Below are 17,897 nucleotides of genomic sequence, written 5' to 3'. Positions count from 1 at the left end.
GCAGGGGTGAGTAGGAGCAGAGCTATGCTGGCTGGGGCTGGTGGGGCAGGGGCCATCCCTGGCCGTGCTCCAGGGAAAGAAATGCCCCAGGGAAAGAAAGAAATGTTCCAGGGATTCAGGGATCAGGGGCGCTCGAGGCATTCCTGAGCAGCAGGAATGATCCCACCTCCTCCTCCTGGCCAGAGACAAAGAGGGATGGGGCTGGCATGGGAGGCTCTTTGCAGACAGAGGGGTTTCACCACTGCTCCCTCTCTTCTTTCTCTTCAGCCCTCCACAGACTGGAGAAGGACCCTGACCTGGAAATCCGGTCCCAGGCAGCTCAGACCTCGGTCTTCCTGAGATCCCTACTGAAGAAAGGAAGCCAATGGTACCGATGGATATTGTGCTGCTGGCTCTGAAGAGAGGAGCAGGGGTGAACTGGGGGAAATGGCTGCAGGTGAGTAAAGCTGGAACAACCAGCTGGGCCCCACGGTGTCCTCCCTTCACACAAGGAGCACCCAAAGTGTGCTGAGCACTCACAGACAGCAAGGAGCCTGCCAGAGACAATGGCTGTGGCTGCACAAGATCTTGACACTTGTGGGCGGTGGCTGGATGATTTGCCTGCCACATTGTCCCAATCTCCTGTCCCAAGCAGCACCAGGCTGTCCCTTGAACACCCTACACGTGCACAGTGCCTGTGGCAGCTCTGCTCCTGATGTTTTGGGGAAGACCTGGTGGCAATGGGCTGCTGAGAGCAGCCTGGTGCTGAACTTCCCCAAGAGGCTGTGCTGTCACTCATGGGGTTTTGTCTGCTGCTCAGCATCCAGGACCTCTGGAAAACAGGCTGAGGGCACATCTGGGGAGGGTCCCTGTCAGGGTTTAACACTGGCCCAGCAAATAAACCAAATAACAGATGGTCTCTAGTAACCCCCATCCCCTCCCTGATAAAGAAAGGAGAGCGAATATGGGAGAGAGGCCTATGGGTTGGAAACTAAACTACACAGCTTTAATGAAACAGTAATGATAAAAACCAAAAATCACTAAATATAGACAAACATACAGGAAAATTGATGCAACGTTCCTCCCCCCTTGCCCCCAATAACTCTCACATCACTACCGAGGCTGCAGGGCAGCCCTGGGAACATTTTGGGCTCTGGAAAAAGAAAAGGAATAAAGAGGTCACACCTGCATCCCTCCTTTGTGAAGGGGGTCAAACCTGAGTCACCAGCAGTCAGGAGCTGGAGGCAGGAACACACAGATATGGGCTGGGATGGATCAGGATCACAGGCAGAGGAATGGATGGAATCCTCCCAGGATGCTGAAGCAAAAGGGGACAGGGGAAGAAGGGGAATCAGGAAGGGGTTTGAGCCTTGTGACCCCTCAGATTTATATTGAGTATGAGGTGTATGGAAACCTGTGGAAATTGTGGTTTCTGTCTTACTCCTCACCAATATATGAGGAAAACTAACAACACCCACCAGAAGATTGAGAAATGAAATGCTACTGCTACTAAAATCTGGTGGAGTCAGCCTGGAATACGATGGAGTGGTATAATTTCCCAAATTAAAACTGAAAGTGTAATTACCAACCAAGTTTTTTATCTCTGTATTGAAACACCACTTCCCCGTGCACCATGATATCCATCAATATTGAGGACCATATTGCAACAATGGTTCTTAAGCAGCTCTTACGAAAAATAAACCACACAGTAACACAAATTGCAGCTGCAAAAATACATATCACATACCCTAAATACCAAAGGTAAGGCGTGATTGGTTTAATCTCCAAACCTGTGAAATTTCCAGAGAGCAAGGTCTGATTCCAGCTCAGCAAAGCCATTCTTCCACTGGTGTTGGAATTAAAACTCTTCAGGCAAATTAGTCAAAATTTAAACTGGACTCGAGCCAATTAGCTCAGGCCCCACGTCGGGCACCAAAAAAAATCTGTCAGGGTTTAACACTGGCCTGGTAATTAAACCGAGTGACAGATGCTCGCTATTAATCTCTCTCTCCTCCCAGATAAAGAAAGGAGAGAGAGGAAGGGAGAGAGACTGATGGGTGGGAAACTAAACTACACAGCTTTAATGAAAAAGTAATGATAAATAGGAAAAATTACTAAATGTATACAAATATACAGGAAAATGGATACCATGTTCCTCCCCCCTCTCCCACAATAACGCTCACGTCACGACTGAGGCTGCAGGGCAGCCCTGGGAAAGTCCAGGCTGGACTCCTGGAGTCAGCAGCAGTCAGGAGCTGGAGGCAGGAACACACAGATATGGGCTGGGATGGATCAGGAGCACAGGCAGAGGAACGGATGGAATCCTCCCAGGATGCCAAAGCAAACAGGGACAGGGGAAGCAGGAAGGGGTTTGACCCTTGTGATCCCTCAAATTTATACTGAGTATGGGATGGAATTCTCTGTATGGTCAATTTTGGTCATTTCTCTTGTCCGTTCCTCCACAAAGGAGGGTTGCAGGTGTGACCTTTTTACTCCTTTTATTTTTCCAGAGCCCAAAATGTTCCTCAGAACCAAGCAGTGTCCTTGGGTCTGCACACCAGTCTCCAGCAGTAACTGTAGAGACATCGAGTGTTATCAGTCCCAGAAGCAGACACTGACTGAGAAACTTGCTGTTCATTTCAGCAAGTGCAGCTACTTAGAGGAGACTGAGCTGAAAGCAAAAGTGCAAGACAGAAAATCCCCTTTATCCTGGCCCAAACCAGGACAATTCTGCACAGGGTTTCTCTAGCTTAGGAAATAACTCCTGTCTTGCAGCAAAAATAATGCATTGTCAAACAAACCTGCTTACCAAATGGTCCTGCACTGCATGGTCCTCTTCAGGCTCCATAACCTAGTGGAGAGTTTGGACATTAATTAACTGTATCAGGTGTAGAGCAGAGCTGCCATGAAGCCTCTTTTAGAATAAGGCTTTGAAACTTGAGTGGCGTCAGAAAGCATTGGGAAGAAATACACTGTCCATGTGCTTTCCTTAGGAAAATGAACCCTCTGGCCCACAACATGGAACTGGAGCTGAGCCCTGGCACTCAAATCTGAGCCATGCCAGACACGCAGCAAAGGAGTTGAGCACATTGCTCGTGCCCAAGTGATTTCTGGAGCAGTCTTTCTACTGCCAAGGCCGTTTATGCACTCTTGAAAAGCAAGCTATGGTTTTTGCTTCAGAAATATGGGGGTTTTCTATTCCATTCCATAAACCAGGTGTGCAGAAAATGAAAAAGAGTAAAGAGGAGCACATCTGGTAGCAGCAAGAAATAAGGGTCAGACACTGATGAAAAATTCAAAACCAAAATCCAGATCATTTTATTTACAAAAATTACAAAAAAAGGAGAGGGAGAAGGAGGGGAGAAGGAGTGAAGGGGAGGGCAAGGGAGAGGAGAGGGAGGAGAGGGGGAAAGGAAAGGGGAAAAGGGAGGATAGGGAGGTAGCAGGGGAGGAAGGAGAGGACTATACAAGAGAGGGGAAGGAAGAGGGGAAGAAAGGGGAGGGAGAGGGGAAGAAAGTGGATGGAGAAGGGGATGGAAAGGGAAAGGGACAGGGATAGAGAAAGGGAATGGGAAAGAGAAAGAGAAAGAAAGAGAAAGAAAGAGAAAGAGAAAGAGAAAGAGAAAGAGAAAGAGAAAGAGAAAGAGAAAGAGAAAGAGAAAGAGAAAGAGAAAGAGAAAGAGAAAGAGAAAGAGAAAGAGAGAAAAGGGGGAAGGGAAGGACACTGAATGGGAAAGGGAAAGGGGAAGGGGAAGGTGGAGGGGGAAGGGGAGAAGGGGTGAAGGGGGAAAGGTGGGAAGGGGGAAAGGGGGGAAGGGGGGAAGAGGAAAAGGAAGAGGACTACGCATCAAAAAACCACCAGGGAAGGGCAACAGGGCTGTCATCCATCCAACAGACTCAGAACATTTATTCAGACTGACAGAAACATATTGTCATGTCTTATGATCCATCACAAGATATTGAATAAGCTTCCTGCATTGAAACAGCACCAGTCACTCCAAAGCTGTGACAAAATAGGTGCAATTCCTCCTGGCACATCTGGCCTCACATCACAGAACATGTTTGATGCCATGGATGACAAACATTCAACTCCTCTGACGATTGCCTGAACACTACTGAGTGATCTTTCCCTAAAGAAAGGAGAACTTTTGTTACTGATTAGCCTCTTCTTGCCTATTCAAATAAAAAGACTGCAACAGAGGAGCTACAAACGCAAGCAAGGAGTAAGGGAGAGCAAAGACCAAGAACTGACAGCAGAGGGTGTGTGTTATGGGTCAGTGCTGAAGGCAATCACTGGACACGGGAGGAGAAGTGATGGCTGAAGTCTGTGAAACTCTGTGTAGGGCTCCTTTAATGTTTGTGATTGAGGATTAACTCCAGTGAAAGGTGACTTCAGATTAAGCAAAGTGTATCTCTGTGGAGGAAATGGGTCAGATTCCTTTCTGCTTGGTTTGTTGTTTTTTTTTTTCAGGCAGCTGATTTAAGCTCTACAAAGCATTTTGTAAGCAGAAAGTTTCCATGTTCAAGCAAGTGTAAAGCTAGCAGAAAACCCCTTGTGCTTAGCACAGGAACTAAACAGCTTTCAAGATGTTGTTTTCAAGAGATAGGAACAGTCATATTTTTACTTACTCTAACATGACACATTACCATGTCCAAGTTCTTCAGAGACAAATTCATCCAGTTTCTGCTTGTACTAGAATTATACAGAAAACACACCATTAACATTGTGCAATATTAAACTTCTAAAACAGTCTTCAAATCCACACAAAACCAGGCAGTAACTCCAAGCGCCAAAGAAGTGAGGCCATAAACCAGCAGAGTGGAGGGAAGGGCCCTCTCTCCAGACTAAAGGGAGAGCAGTGACCAAATTCACAGCTCCTCCAGGAGAACCCCATAAAAACCCAAATGCCTCCTATACACAGTGGATCTTCTACATTGAAGTATAAAATGAGATTTATTGCAGATTTATTTATTATAGTCTGTTACAATCCGAGTTATTATTTATATTTTGTTTGCGAGGAAAATTCAGCCACTACTCATAGACAATGTGTGAATTTACAAAAATAACAAGGCTTTATGATTGAAACAAGTTAAAAGGATTTATTTAGGATTTATACAATTAGTTACTTTGGAGAGAAGAGTCGTTAAGAAGAGAAAAGAAGGAGGGAGTAATCAAGATGTTATCACCGTCTGCCGGCCCTGGCCTCTGGCTGTAGTCGGGTGCGTGGGGTCTGTCGCTCCTGCCGCTTCTCTGTCCCGTAGCTGAAGCCGAAGTGCCGAGAGAGGGGGGGGGTCTAGAAGAAAGTGTTTACATCATTTCACCCCGTGGCTCTTGAGTCAGTATTTTTTTTTTTTATATGTATATATATACACCCACCCCTACATATACACACATCCCATTTGGTGTGGTTGTGTCGTGTGGCTCTATTTTGTAATCTGTGCCGTTTTAGCAGGCAAATTCCATCTCCGAGGTTTCCATTAAGGAGCAACCGGGAATTTCACCTTGCCTGACACAGTTCTTCCCACCGCCCGTTTACCTAGCTCAAAAGCCAGAATATTTTTAACGTGTGTTTGTGGGGGAGGATGGTGGTAAACTGTCTGTTGTACCACATTTTCCACATCATACATACCTCACCATATCACATCACCTCACCCCATGGGTTTTGAGGCTAGGGGAGTGTGTTTTCGGGATCAACAGCTTGATATATATATATATATATATATATATATATATATATATATATATATAATTGTTTTTTCACAAGCATTGGGAAGGTTTGCAACTAGGTATCTAGATATATTACAGACATTTAAGGGCTAAAAGGTAGCAGAGAGTATATATGAAAGGTTACAAAGAATCAACTTAATAGGAGTAAGATATGTGCCCGTACAAAGCAATTGTGTCAAGTAGTGACATGTACAACACGTGTAGAAAGAAAAGTAAAATATTGACGGTTACAGAATCTGAGCAATTAAATGAGAAGGAGAAGAATATTGATTACATATCAGAACTTGGTAATAGCAATAGCAATAGTAAAAATTATAAGAATTACAATAATTATAAAATAAGATACAATGAATAATCATAAGGACATAGCACAGGTCCATTACATACACATTAAATGTAAAATGTTGGAAGTTCACAGGAGGAATTTCCTCAAGTGTGGGTCATGAGTGTTGGGCATTTGTTATCTATACCTGAATCAACCTGGTCAGGAGATAAAATTTGTTGAACACGTCTCACCCGAACTGCATTCAGCCAGGAAGAACAAATGCTAATTACACACGGTGAGAAGAAAAGAAGTAAGCCAAATACAAGCAAAACATAAATCCAGTCTCCTATAGTATTTATGAAGGAGAAGAAAGATGTCCATCCGGGATGTTCCCATATTTGGACTGGAGTTTTTGCTATTGTGGTTAATTCTTTGGCAAGGTTTTTCACCACTTTACCATTATCATCTATTTTGAGACAGCAATTGGTCAGATTTAATTTCGCACACACTCCTTCCTCAGAAGCTAAAAGATAACCCAGGGCCAGCCTATGTTGGTATACAGTATCTCGTAACTGAGTAACTTCATCTGCTAACAAGGACAGAGCTTGGCTGGTATCGTTAGCAACCACTTCCACAACCGCTTGTAGCCTGATAATTCTATTTAGGTTATAGATTTGGTCATGTGCTCCATTAATAATTTCGTAGGGATTCCATGTTGCAGGGTCATAATACTTAATTATTCTTTCAGGGGTCCATTCATTTCCTTTCCAGTTTTGTGAACCAGATTTTGCCAGTTTTAGGTGCGGTGTGATTTCATTAGGTAATACATTAAAATAAGGCCTGATTACCCCCACATAGCATGTTCCTGCCCATTTCTATGGAAGCTTACGACAGGCTTTATGTCCACAAATGAAATGGTGACCTTCGATTGCAAATAAGTCTCCTTGAAGGAAACGATTATCATAATAATATGTCTCACTCTGGCGAGTGGGGGGACTACTGCATGGAAAAGATTTAAATCAGATCTTTTGCACAGCCATACTCCCTCCTTGGTTTTACATCTGAGTCGCGCATTCTGAGGTCTGTCAGAATTATCCACTGCAGACCATTACTGCTTAAACATAGCTGGACGTCCCGAGCAGTCCTGCCAAACCAAACCATAATACATTTGTTTATGTCGTGGACTGTTACTTGTGCCACAAACCTCAGTCCTATCCTTAGCCAAAGGGCGTTTGGAGCAGTCTATGGTGCTGCAATTTCTATCAGTACAATGCCATCCCATAACCAGGGTGTATTTGCATTTGGAGAAAGCTAGAATTTTTCCAGTACCTGTTTTAATATCCTGAGCGGCCAGCTGTCGTCTGAGGCAAAATTCCCCGTCTGGGACATGATGAAGGTCCCAGGCGGGTGAATCATTTTCCCAGACAACAGGAGCTTTACCAATACGTGCTTTAGAATAGGGATGCAACATCCATTTAGGGTGGACAGGGTGTGCCATCCACGGCCATTGCGTGAATCCCTGATGTGATCCACAGACCCAGCAGTTTTGCAAATCCAGGACTGTACTTATGTTTTGTCCCAAACTGAGGAAAGAATTTTTATCCCAGGGTTCGTGAATCAATGCATTCCTTGGCATACCAATCAAATCAGGTTTTGCACAACCAACCAAACATGTTACAAGCAACAGCAATTTCAGAACAATTAGAAACAAAATCATGGTCTTACAAATCACTGCGTGTAAGCCAAAAAGGTGGCTAATCTTCCGGCTGTCACGTAGTAACTTCTTCGGTACCCAGCATCAGAGTAGCCAGTTCTGAGACTGAGCCTGGGGGGCGTTTCTTGTTTCCCAGAAATGCTGAAGCTGGTAAGCACGTCTTCCATTCGCAATACACAAAACCTAATTGCACAAAAGGACCAAAGAGAAACATTGGTTTACAGAATACAGGGTAAAAGATAATTAAACCTTATTCCACACAGATTATCCAGTTTGTGCTATTTTTGTGCTGTTTATTATTCGTGTCAGTTGCCACCCACGTGTTTGAATTCAGAGGATTTTGCAAAATGAGTTGAATTCTACCTATGTTAGGTAAATTCACACAAACGGCTTGACCTGGCTGCAAGGTTCCTCTGAAGTTCCTGGGAGGCTGCTTCTCAATGTTGTTATCTTGATTAGGCGACAGGGGAAAGAATGCTGTCATTCTGGGACAGCCATTCACACCCCACCTATTATTGACCGTGGCAATACCATAATTGAGTCTCTCATACCAGTTACTCTCCTGAGGTCTAATGAGTTTTTTAAGTAACCCATTTGTTCGTTCAACAATGCCGTTTGCCTGGGGATGATAGGGAATATGAAACGCCCAGTTAATATTTTCACCTTTTGCCCATTGCTGGACCAGGTGAGAAGTGAAATGAGTACCATTATCAGATTGAATACTGGTCGGTTTAGGCAAAATTCCAAAAATTTTCTTCAGGAAAGATACAGTGTTTTCTCCATTTGCTTTTGCATATGATTCTGCACAATTCTCCACAATTACAATAACATCCTGTTTATTTCCTGACCTTCGGAAGGGTCCTATATAATCTATCTGCCAAGTAGACCATAATGTTTTACCATCTCTGAGAGGTAAATTGTCAGCAGTCAGAGGATGTTCTCCCAACCGAATTTTACAGAAATCACATGAGGAAATTATTGCTTTACATTGTTCTCATGATACAGACCAACCACGAGATTGTGCTTCTTTATACAAATCAAAAATACCCGAATGGTCTCTCTTGCAATGAAGCCATTCTAGTAATTTTCCCCATTCTTGGACTTCACCTTGATTGAGAGCATCTCTGATTTCAATGACATTAATTCTTGCCAATTCATCAACTTGGTTATTTTATTTGCTTGCTTCATCTTTTAAATTGGATTGGTGGGAAGGTACCCAGCCTACATGAAAATTGGGATTTCATTTTGCAATTTGTAGAATTTCCTTCCACTTCTCTGTATGCCATAAACGCACTCTATTAATTTCCCAGTTATTATTTTCCCAGAATGTCACCCATTCTACACAGCCTTTAAAGACAGCAAAAGAATCTGTATAGATATATAGAGCTTCCTTAGTGGCTTTTTCTTTTACAAATACATTCAAAACAGCATCCAGTTTGCCTGCTTGTGCACTTCCTTCATCTTGATTTATTATTTGTTCACCTGTGGAAGGTTTGATTGCGGCAGATTTAAAAACCCCATACTTTTCCTTCCCTTCGGGAAGAAGCATCTGTGAACCAGGCTGTAGTCATATCACTTTTGTATTCAGGGGCTTCTTTAATAGGGCTAGGAGTTTTCGTTATTAAATCCTTTTCATTTGTGGATTCAATTGGTTCTTGAATTTTCAGAAGCTTATCAGGGCCTTCCTCAATTTGGAAAAGTTCAGTAAAATATTCAATTTGGCTATACCATTTTCTAATCGTGCCTTCCAAAAGTCTTCCAAAAGCGACCGTTCCCATCTCTCCAGGATCGACCAATCAATACGTCCATTCCTAACAGATTGTAAGGAATGTCGTCTACTATCATTTGGGTTCGAATTAACTCCTCGTCTCCCGGTAGCTTGAGGGAAACTTTAGCTGTCTTCTGTAACACAGGTTTTCCCAAAGCACCACTAACGAATATTGGTTTCAGAGAAGAATTAATACCACATTTCTTGGCCACATCAGATTTTAGTGTGGAGATCTGTGCACCAGCATCTACCACAAATGTTACAGGGTAGCATTTTGGCCCAACAGCGCATGTAAGTTCTAAATCCCCATTTTTGTTCAATACCCATCTTAGCACATTTTGCCAGTCTTTTGGAGGACTTGATATTTTAGGATTTGATTGTTCATTATTTTCAGACCAATCATTTTGATTTGTAGGGATGGTTTCCCAAGGTTTATTCAGGGGGTCAGTAGAATTTACTGAGCTGGGATCAGGACCTGTCTCCTCTCTCTGCCGTCTTTTTGCTTTCTTTTTAGTAGCAGAGAGAGGTCCTTTCAGTCTCCCAAATTATGGGAATTTACAGATCTTTCCCCTGAATTTGACCTGGCAGGCCATCCCTCTACTAAGGCTTTTAGATGGCCATAAGTAAAATGGTGACTTAGGATTGAAGGAGGGATGCCTTTTTCGCTTAGCTTCCTCTTTAAGCTTTGCAAAAGGTCCCAGTTCACCCTGTGGTGAACTATTTCTGTCTTGGGAGGGTCTATTTTGACGATTATTATTTTCCCCATCTGCCTCCCCTATTTACAACTGTCCAGTCACCCTGTGATTCCTCCTGCTGGTGAGGGGGAATTTGGGGAGACCTGACAACCACAGCAGCATAAGTCAAGTTTTGACTATCATTATAATTTGCTGGGGTCTGAAGAATTCTTATAGATATAGAATCAGCTTCGGGTGCCACATATTTATGTCCAAATTCTGTCAATTCAGTTAGCAGGTCAGACCAAGTGTAGTCTGTGCCTAACAGTGAATTTGCATTCGAATTTTCGACTCTAGCCTTGATCTGTAGGGCTAGATTTTGCAGTTGCGTAGGTAGCCCTCTGATGAGAATATCCATTCTCTCAGGTTTTACCTTTAGCATAAGTGGGTCCTCCTGGTTAATCACCAGAGCATGGTCATAAATCATTTGGATCACACTGGCTTTATGAACATTGTCCAGTAGCTGGGTGAGACCCCCTCGCAATACATGGGGTTCTCCCCTGGCTATTGGGTCAGTGAAGCCCACATTATAAGCAGCTTGTTGGGTCAGGGACCATGGAGCGCTGGAATTGTCAGTAATCAACATAACTCCAGGACCCCAATGGCCTGATGCTTCTTTTTCTGATAATAATATATGGTCTCCACCTGAAGCTGAAACCCTTACCACATAGTCTATATCAGTTTCCAAATCTGCCAAATTGTCTTCTTATTTGTGTCAGCTCCAGAGGAGAGTATGGAAATTCTTTATGGGTAACTTGTTCTCGTCCTGTATCCAGTTCACGTGTATGTTCTGCTCTGATTACAGGACGCAGACGCTTATGTGTCATAGGCATACTCTCACCTTCTGAACTATCAGAAGACTCATGGCAGGAGGAAGACTGTGCAGAGGCCTTCTCGCTCATTACAGCTGTTTCTCCAATTTATCAACTCTCTTAGCCCCAGTTTTTATTAATGTGTTGAGCAACTGGCGTAATTCAGCCACTTCTCCCGCGGACAGGTTAACAGCCTGAGGGGGAGTTTGTGTTTGCGTGTTGGCAAATTTTGGCTGTGGCTTTGATTTTATAATGGCGGGTCAGCTTTTCCCCCTTTTGGGTGCAAAACGCACCGTTTTTTTACAGGGTCTTTCAGGAGAGATATACTCTCCATCGTCTGTTGTATATTCAGAGGCCGATGGAGCGCCATCTAGCATCGGATTAGGGTTAGTACAGATTTCAGAATTTGATTTCCCTGGCAGCTCCTCAGATTTTACGCCACTTCCAATATTTCCTAATTTTGGCGTACTTCTTCGTTCTCCTGCCAAATTATAGTAGCCAAGGTAAGAAAGGCACGAGCACAGGAAAAATCTACACCCATTTTTTTCAACTTTTTCTTAATGTCTTTCTCCAGAGCGGATTTGTTTTCCAAACTTGTTATCGTTTTAGCAATGGAAGGAAAATTTCTACTCTTATAATCTTTATAAAGCGCATCATAGAGAATTTTTTTCGGGGTATAGTTACGGGTTTTGAGGAACTCCCTGAATGGGCGAATCAAAGCGATTTCACAAATCTCATTTTCGTCAAAGGAGGTCAAACCACTAGAGCTAGCAGAACACATTAGAGACTCCATTTAAATTGTTTTAAATTTTCTTAATGGTTAGTTTTGCAATTCAGGCGTCAGTCTAAGAGCAGGCTCTGATTTTTCCTCAATAGTATCCTGTCCGTGACGCCAATAAAATGTTATGATCCGAGTTATTATTTATATTTTGTTTGCGAGGAAAATTCAGCCACTACTCATAGACGACGCGTGAATTTACAAAAATAACAAGGCTTTATGATTGAAACAAGTTAAAAGGATTTATTTAGGATTTATACAATTAGTTACTTTGGAGAGAAGAGTCGTTAAGAAGAGAAAAGAAGGAGGGAGTAATCAGGATGTTATCACCGTCTGCCGGCCCTGGCCTCTGGCTGTAGTCGGGTGCGTGGGGTCTGTCGCTCCTGCCGCTTCTCTGTCCCATAGCTGAAGCCGAAGTGCCGAGAGAGGGGGGGGGTCTAGAAGAAAGTGTTTACATCATTTCACCCCGTGGCTCTTGAGTCAGTATTTTTTTTTTTTATATGTATATATATACACACACCCCTACATATACACACATCCCATTTGGTGTGGTTGTGTCGTGTGGCTCTATTTTGTAATCTGTGCCGTTTTAGCAGGCAAATTCCATCTCCGAGGTTTCCATTAAGGAGCAACCGGGAATTTCACCTTGCCTGACACAGTTCTTCCCACCGCCCGTTTACCTAGCTCAAAAGCCAGAATATTTTTAACGTGTGTTTGTGGGGGGGGGATGGTGGTAAACTGTCTGTTGTACCACATTTTCCACATCATACATACCTCACCATATCACATGGTCTGTTGCTCCTGCCGCTTCTCTGTCCCGTAGCTGAAGCCGAAGCGCTGAGAGAGGGGGGGGTCTAGAAGAAAGCCGTCACTTCTCCTTTTCTCCTGGGCTTTTTTATACAGGAAAAGAAGAGGGGTCCCTTTTTTGCATAAGTCCCTGATACACACAGACTTCCAGACTTCCCGGAGAGGAGTCATCCTTATCTTTAAGTCTTTTTGGTGTCCTGCTACTTTTATTGTTTTGGTCTCCACCATGCACCTGATAAGCATTCTTATCTTTTAGGTGTCTGTCAGGCACATGGTGAGGTAAACGTATGTTAATTGACAGAATGTTGCAACATAGCAGGAAAAAAAAAAAAGATTGATTCAAGAGACATATTTTTGTGTTTTTAGTGTTTACATCATAGTCATACATCCTAGATAAGAAAATTTAATTTAAAGCTTATCTGGGAACCTATGGCATCATCTTTGGTTTCTGGGCACTCGTGAAAAACAGCCCTCAAAACCCAAACTTTTCACCCCTAGCACACCTAGATGTTGTGTTGGGATGAGGAGGAGTTACACCATGAGTAATTCCTGCAAAAGAGTTGTAACTTTAGACTAAAAAGCACAACCTTGCTTACAGATGCTCTTCAGCAGTAGCTGAGGATGGGATTTCAAAATGTTTACCTTGGCTGCAGAAGAGGAAATCCTGTTCATCAATGGTTCTGCTCCTATGGGTGAACTGGGGATGCTTCCTACTGGACTTGGACTTCTGTTCAGAACCAGACTGGTGCCAGGATGTCCCAGGTGTGTAGAATGGTGAACTGGATTTGCAGCCACTGATGGGAAGTGTGTTCTTCCACCTTCCACGAAGCTTTCTGTTGGCTTTTCTTTTTCTTTTTTCCATCAGTTCTGAAACATTCAGACAAAGACAAAGAATTACCTCTGGCAGGAACAGATTAGGAATGACCAAACCCATTTGACCTGAAGGGTTTTGGGGAGCCTGTATCATAGCAGTCAAACCTGCAAGAGTTACCAAGACTTGGGATTGCTCAGCACTAAAGCTTCAAAGCAATCTGTGAATGGAGTTTGCTCTCCCAGTTCCTTTTCCAAGCCCAGGTTGGCTTCCTCCAGGTTCCTGCAGCGCCTCGTAGCAACTTCCAGTGAAGCTTCTGCCACAGACAGCTTTTTAATGTCAGCTCTCTGACATTAAATGAAATGGTTAGATGAGCATGAAAAATGTTATAAGAACATGAATTCTGTCTTTAACTTATTTGATTATACAGTTACAACTGTCCTGAATTCAAAAAGTAAGAAAATTTTGCCTGCCACCAGCAGTCAGCACCTCCAAACGATCAGCAGAAGCTCATGGAGATTTCTGTTTTCTAATACATAAAAAATAATATATTATATATTATAGATAATATTTTACTTCTTGAACAATACACCAGCATACACTGAATCATGTTATTTTTTTAACAAAACTCAAAGCAAATCAAGTTTGATGCAAGAGCCACAGGTTGACTGCAGGTGTTACTCTGGTGACTAAAGGCAGGACTTTGTATGAGATGGTTCTTGGGTCTCTTTCTGCATTCTACAAAGAATGAAATTAATACATAAAATTAAATTAATATTACTTACATTAAATTAATACATAAAATTAATACCAAGTTAATTTTAGAGTAACAACTTTCATAAATCTGGACAGGCCCTCCTTTCCTCCAGCCACCCACCCAGCTATCATCTCCCAAAGGAACCTGGGATTTTGGCACTAGGAATACAGAGTTTTTCCCATGGTAAAACCATTGACAGCACTGCTGGAGTTCTTCCCCCTCTTCCCTCTTAAATAAACTGAAAAATGAAGAATAAGGTGGTTATCTGACACATGCAGGTATTCACCTCACTCAAACGCTCTGGGGTTGAGAGGAAGAAAGAAATGGAATTTTAAAGCACGGTGCACATCACTATTCACAGACAAACAGCACACCAGTGTCTAATTACCAACAGGACTGGTTCCTGTTTTCCAGAAAATAAAAAGTAACAGAATGTGTACAGCAACTTTTAAATCTTTGCTCTGCCTGGGACTGGTGGAATTTGCAGAAAAAAACTTTAACTAACATCCTAACCAGTCTTCTGGCCAGTTAATTAGCCTAACACAGCCACATAGAAGAAATTTAAATATTGCTTGCACATCACAAAATAGAGCAGAGAAAGCTTAGTGGCTGAAAGTGACTTTTTTGAGGAACAGGCAGGTCCCAAAAGACAGAATGCAGAAATGAACAGCAAAACACTGCTCAGAGCCTTCAACACTGCAAAAAGTGTGTCCTTTACCTCCCTTTTTTTTAGTTTTTCAGCCTCATAGATTAAGACTTGTTCTCTTAAACCAGCACATTTGGCCTTTAATTCCTTGTTCATCTTTTCCAGTGTGGAAACTTGCTTTTCAGCAGAGTTTGTGGAAAATGTCATTGAAGCATCCCTGTGCAGCAGCTGATGGAATAAATGGCTTTCCCTCTGGAGCCGGGCCAACGCCTCCTGTGGGGGCAGAATCACAGAACCACAGAATCATTAAGGCTGGAAAAAACCTCTAGGATCCTCCAGTCCACCTGGGAAACCAACACCACTAAACCATGTCCCCAAAGTGGGAATAATGTGCTCCACTCTCCCCTGAGGTGTTACACAGGACTCCAGACCCCTCTGCCCAGCCCTGCCCCAGATGCCCAACACCAACAGGATGCCTGCCCTATTCCCCTCAGAAATACACTCAGAAAAAAATCTTTTCAAACACTTCTTAGTATGGCCCAACACACACGTTTTGCAGATGCAGAGAAAGCATCAAAGGTCACCAAATTCCAAGGGTTTTTTGCACGAGCTTTCTCTTACAAAGAGAAAGACCAAGTATGTTTAGTCACACATATCAGCCTTTTTACAGACAAATCTCCTTCTTTACTTCAATATGTATTTTGTATGGGGGAAAAAAAAAAATGCATCTGACTGCATTGTTTACAGGAACAACACAGGCCAGCTGGAAATAAAGCAGCAGAACAGGAAATATCCAGCATCGTGGAAAATATTTTTCCCCATCCTAAGAAAATTGTACCCAACTTCAGACAGCATCACCACCTTCCTCTGCACGACTCTGCCATCACCATTAGTCATTTTCTGCCAATTTTCTTTACCTTATTGTATAACTTACTCTATAATTTACTCTATAATTACTCTCTATTTACTCTATAATGTTATTTAGCAGTCCTTACTCTGATTCAAAATATCTGGCTTCACATACCTGTACCCCAGAATTGTCAGTGGCTTCCTTTAGGCCCTTTTTTTTTTTTATTTTTTTGCTGGTGATGACACATGGAAAGTTCACCTCCAGGGAAAACCACAGTATTCTTCCAAGGATTTTTCCAGCAATGGAGAGCAGATTTATAGCTCAGTAGTGTGAGCAGTTTAACTTTTCTCCTTTCTTCTTCTACATTCTTTTCATGAAAGCTGTTTCTCACTGGATCTTTTGGAAGACAGTGAAATTTTAGAGGTTCTCCTCTCTTTGTCAACAGTTCTTGGATCTCTCACGTGTTTTCCTCAAAGCAATCTTTGGTTTTCTTTGAGGAGAACCCTGGGGATTCTTCAGAGATTGCAGGATGCTCTTTTTAATGTGTTTCCAAAGCACTTCAGGAGAGAGAGCTATGGGATGACCTAAAAGTCTTGAAGGTTTACCTGGAAGCTGTTTCTCACTATCTTTTGGAAGACAGTTCAATTTTAGAGGTTCTCTGTCAACAATTCTTGGATCTCTTGGGTGTTTTCATCAAAGCAATCTTTGGTTTTCTTTGAGGAGAACCCTGGGGATTCTTCAGAGGTCTGCAGGATGCTCTTTTTACTGTGTTGCCAAAGCGCTTCAGGAGAGGGATCTATGGGATGATCTAAAAGTCCAGCTTGAAGGTTTACCTGGAAGCTGTTTCTCACTCTACCTTTTTGAAGATGGTTGACTTTGAGCCTCCTCCCTGGGATGCCACCCCTCTTAGGTTTGGGCTTCAAGTAGAGGGTAAGTTTGCATGGCACAAGGCAGTGGTCTGTAGGACATTCTGCACCAGGCATCGCTCTGCTATGACGGACATCGCCAACATTTCTCTGGCACACTAAGACACAGTCAGTGAGGTGCCAGTGCTTCGATCCAGGATGCTTCCAGGTTGTTGGAAGAGAGTTTTGGGGATGGTGAGGTTCTGCTCAGCACGAAACTCCAGCAGGAGATGTCCACTGTCACTACAGTTTCCAACACCATGCTTGCCCAGGACTCCTTTCCAGGATTCATAGTTTTTTCCTACTCTGTTGTTGAAGTCACCAAGGATTATGGTCTTGTCTGCAAGAACTATTTGGGGGAGGCAGTGCAGGCTTGGTGTAGAATTTGACTTTTGGTCAGCTTGGAGGCTTGGGGCATAAATCCTGAGGCAGAGAAGAACATGGGGCTTGTTGTGGAGTGGGAGGTGTAAGGAAATAACGCGATCAGTAACCCGACAGCAAATTTTTAAGTTTGGAGGCTTGGAATAGCTGTGAATAAAAGCATAATCCTCACTTATCAGCCCATCAGAGTCTTCCTGGGAAATATCAGCACTGCAATGAAGGAGAACTTTGATCAAATGAAGATTCCCACCAACTGAGCTACTGGACTTAGATTCCTGTTCAGTGCCAAACTCTTTGCCAGGATGTCCCAGGTGAGTTGAAAGCTGAGCTGGACTTGGAGCCAGAATTCTGCTTTCCAAGCTGCTTGTGACTGAAGTTCTTCTTCTGATGCCCTTCTCATGGAGTGCAGCGTTGGCTTTTGGTAGTTCATCATCAGCTCCAAAAAAATTCAGACACATCCCAAGAATTATCTCTGGCAGGAACACTTTGGCAGAGTTACCCATAGTCTCCGATTATTTGTTGGCTTCTGAAAATAGAGAGGATTAGGAGTGACCAAACCCAGAATTTGACCTGAGGGGTTTTGGTGAGCTTGTATAGTAGCAATCAAGCCAAGGACTTGGGACTTCTCAGCACGAGAGCTTCAAAGCCACCTGTGATTGGTGTGTGCTTCTTCCAGAAGACAGAGAAAACCAACCCTGAGCTACCCTCCCTTTCCCATGGAGAGCTCAAACCTCAGACAAGCTGATAAAATAGCAGCCAAAAAAAGACATTTTTTTTTTTTTCCTTCACAGACTCAAATTCTGTGCTCTGCAGGGCCTTCCCTTATTCAGTAAGGGAAAGGAAATTCATCTTTTTTTGCCACACATTCCCTTTGAAAACAGAATCCATGAAGAAAATCCTATTAATTCCATGATCAGTGCTGTTACTCTTGGAACACTCAAGAGAAATTAAGACAGTTCTAA

General features: G+C 43.0%; 1 protein-coding gene and 2 long non-coding RNA genes across 4 annotated transcripts in view; 1 reads left to right on the top strand and 2 right to left on the bottom strand.

Annotated features, from left to right (window-relative positions):
* Window positions 1–571, top strand: part of LOC139790683 (uncharacterized) — a 1,622-nt gene extending 1,051 nt beyond the window's left edge. Inside the window, exons 3-4 of the long non-coding RNA XR_011723570.1 lie at window positions 1–6; window positions 268–571. The exon at window positions 1–6 is cut by the window's left edge and continues 57 nt beyond it. This is a non-coding gene — a long non-coding RNA (uncharacterized lncRNA). The remainder of the gene's footprint in view (window positions 7–267) is intronic.
* The window catches only part of LOC139790676 (ankyrin repeat domain-containing protein 18A-like), a 126,416-nt gene that overhangs the window by 92,048 nt on the left and 16,471 nt on the right, over window positions 1–17,897 (bottom strand). The window lies entirely within an intron of this gene.
* On the bottom strand, window positions 3,858–16,008 carry LOC139790703 (uncharacterized). 2 transcript variants are annotated; one of them, XR_011723581.1, is made up of 3 exons: window positions 15,824–16,008; window positions 13,228–13,452; window positions 3,858–4,109 (listed from the first exon to the last, which is right to left on the bottom strand). It is a non-coding gene; the product is annotated as an uncharacterized lncRNA (long non-coding RNA). The 2 variants fall into 2 exon arrangements; XR_011723582.1 differs by lacking the exon at window positions 3,858–4,109 and adding an exon at window positions 4,605–4,672.

Source organism: Heliangelus exortis, unplaced genomic scaffold (assembly GCF_036169615.1).
Source record: "Heliangelus exortis unplaced genomic scaffold, bHelExo1.hap1 Scaffold_131, whole genome shotgun sequence".
NCBI lineage: Eukaryota > Metazoa > Chordata > Aves > Apodiformes > Trochilidae > Heliangelus > Heliangelus exortis.
This window is presented reverse-complemented; position numbering and strand designations above follow the sequence as displayed.